Genomic DNA, 3,201 nt, shown 5'->3' on the forward strand with positions numbered 1-3,201 from the left:
GGAGCCTGGGTCCCAAACTGAGGCATCTTGGCAGCACCTTGCTTGCTGCTTGGGCTGACAGAAAGCACAACCATCATAAAATATTGCTTTAGTGCATGTGCTTCAGGCAGCAGGGACCAGCCACTGGCATGCAGCAGGGACCATGCTGCCCTTGTTTCTGTAGTATATCATGTCCTCAGCCCAGAGCAGGGGGCCTCCCATATCTCTTCAAGAGACGACAGGCTGAAAATGCCTGCTGGGAATCAGGAGATTCACCTTTCTCCCACCTGAACAAATTGCAGGGTCCTGGGGTTCTTTTCCTCTGAACTTCTTGTCTGCCTGTCCTTTGGACAGCAATCCAAAAGGCTTTTTTTTTTATACTGGGGACACGTGTGGCTGACATAAGATATCTGGAAGTATAGCACAGAGTTTTAACCGTAAGGAAAATTAACCATTGGAAACCCTTCCAAAAGATGTGATGAATTCCCTTGAATTCCCCTGAAGTCTTGCCCAGCCCGTTGTCAGAGAGATGCTCTAGTTCAGCCTTTCGTGTCTGAATCACTAGGTGAAATCCTACCCCCTGTTCTGTTTGGGACCTTGGGCCAACTAATGGGTTCTGCCCCCTGTAGAGCACTGTGGATCTCAAAGTACTTGACAAAGGAGGTGAGGCTCATTATCTCTCCCTCCCCCAACTTATCTTTAAATTATACATCAAAGTTTCAACAATAATCAGAGAAGAGTTTGAATATTTTATAGAAAACTAAATGTTTCATGTTTGCTTAGAAAGTAAAATTAATAAGGAGATTTGGCCATCGTTGTATTATTTATGCAGTTCTTCAGCTGCAAAAATAGGGGTAGCAAGCACAGTTTAATTTAAAGCCACATCTTCCATTTCTCATCTAGCAGAGGTAAGAAAAAACACTGGTATGCCTACCTTCCCTCCTCCCTTCAAGAACACATTTAAAGGAAAGAAGCCTTACAGGCAATTAGAAAGAAGACTTGTTCTGCATAATTGAAAAAGTAACCATAACAATCCTCTGACCTTGGGGGTGTCACTAATTTCTCCATGCTTCTGTTTCCCTCCTCTTCTTTATCTGTCTTGTCCCCTTATTCCTTGTTCTTGGCAAGATTTTTATGTGCAAACCTTTTGCACTGAGATTAGAACTATTGGAGTCAATGGCCAGTCAATCTGGCCCTGTTGAAGTCAATGGCAAGTTTTCCACTAACTTCCATGAGGTCAGGGCTGCATCCAGTGAGGGTACTGATGAAGATGAGCTGTGCAAAAATCTTAGCCTGATTGGAATCTCACACTGGGCCTTCTTGGGGCACATGCAAAGTGCTCCCTTCTAGGAGCTACTGTAACACAAATAATCGTGACTGTCACCATCCTATTGAGACGACTGCAATGTATTTGTCATTTTTTGTAATAAGGAAGATGCACTACATATGCTCAAGAGACAGCTTAGACGTACGAGATGATTATTCAGTCAGATGCACCTGTTGTTTCGAGGAGAATTCAGAACTTGGCAGGCTGCAATGGGGAATGAAGGATGCATCTCTCACGCAGCCTTTCCAGTTCTTGCCAAATGTTGTCAGTCTAGGCTGAGATAGTCACAACAACTTAAGGGATTTGGACACCCAATTTACCCATGAGAACTGGATGTCCAAATGTGTTAGGAAGCCCTGAAAATTTCCACTAGGATGGCCCAACAAGCTGATTTCGGACCTGGGCGAATTTCTTCCCCCAAGGCAGACTTGCTGCATGATCACAGGTCAGTCTCTTGGCCTTTCTGTGCCTTGGTGCCCCAACTGTAAAATGTGGCTAATAGTTTTTCTCTCCACACTGGGATTTGGTGGGAATAAACTCACCGTAGACCGTCTATGCTCTGACTACACAGTAGTACAAGTCTCAGCCCCTGTCTGCACTGCCTCCATGCCAAGCCCATGAGCATCACCAAAAGGTACACCGTGTCTATGCAGTGGGCCTCATGAACAGGGATCCAGGTTTTCCCTGATAAAAAAATCACAAATTCTCTGATAAACCCCCCCAAATCCATGATTAAAATTAAAAAACCCCCACAGCCCCCCCTTCCCTGATCATGCCCCTCACTCCCCCCACAACCCACACCCACAGCCCCTACCCCCCAGCCCTGCAGGAGGGGGCCCCCAGCTGCTAGGGCTATGAGGACAGGGGTCCAGGTCCACAGCTCTCTGCCCCCAACAGAAGGCAGAGGCTGCTGCAGAGCCAGCTCCCCCACTACTGCCTGCCTGCTGTGGGCTCAGGTGGGGGCAAGGCTGGGTCCCAGCTGTAGTTTGCAGTCTTGGGGGGGCAGGGGGGACCCGTGCCCCCCAGATCTGTGTGGGGGGTGGGGGCAGGATGTGTGCATGCTATGGGCTCGTGTTCCCTGCCCTGCTGCCCTCCCCCAGGGCCTCCGCAGCATAGCGTGTGTGACCCAGCAGGGCAGGGCACAGCAGGGATGTGCAGGAAAGCTACTTGCTGCTGCAAGCTCTGCAGCGCCCTGGTGACACTTCCCCTGCAGGTGGGGGCATCAGTGAAGGGCACAACCCTGTGCTGCTGACTGCACTGCCCCTGTGCACACCGGGGAAGTGTGGCCAGGGCAGCAAGGAGTTTGCAGAGGCAAGCAGTTTTCCTGCATGGCCCAGCTGTGTCTGCCATGCTGGGTCTCACACGCTGTGCTGCAGAGACCCCGGGGAAGGGCAGCAGGGTGGGGAGCATTAGCCTGCAGTGCACACCTGCCCTGCCCCTGCCCCATCCTGCACAGATCTGGGGGATGCGGGTCCCCCCCACCCCCCGCCCGGGACTGTGCGCTGCAGCCGGGAGCTGGCCCCCAACAAGCCTGGCCCAGGATGCATGCACTGGGAGCTGCGTGCTATTGGCCAAGCAGGCTTTGCACCGACTTGTGCGGCTTCCTGCACTCCTGCGGGAAGCCACACATGGAGGCATGAAGCCCACCCAGCCCAGGCCAGCCTTGCCTAGCCCAGGCCCTGGCTCATGGACTGATTGCTGCACGCTATCAGCCTGTGTGTGCTCCGTGCTTCCATGTGCAGCTTCCCGGAAGGGCCAACAGCATGCCACTCCGGGTCCACGCTGCACTGCCAGCAGGGTGGGCACTCCTGTGGGAAGCTGGCTGGGGGCTGAGGGAGTAGGGAAGTGTTGGGAAGAGCCCCACATGGAGTGCCTGCTGGGATGGTGGCACATGG

Source organism: Alligator sinensis, unplaced genomic scaffold, assembly GCF_000455745.1.
Source record: "Alligator sinensis unplaced genomic scaffold, ASM45574v1 scaffold560_1, whole genome shotgun sequence".
NCBI lineage: Eukaryota > Metazoa > Chordata > Crocodylia > Alligatoridae > Alligator > Alligator sinensis.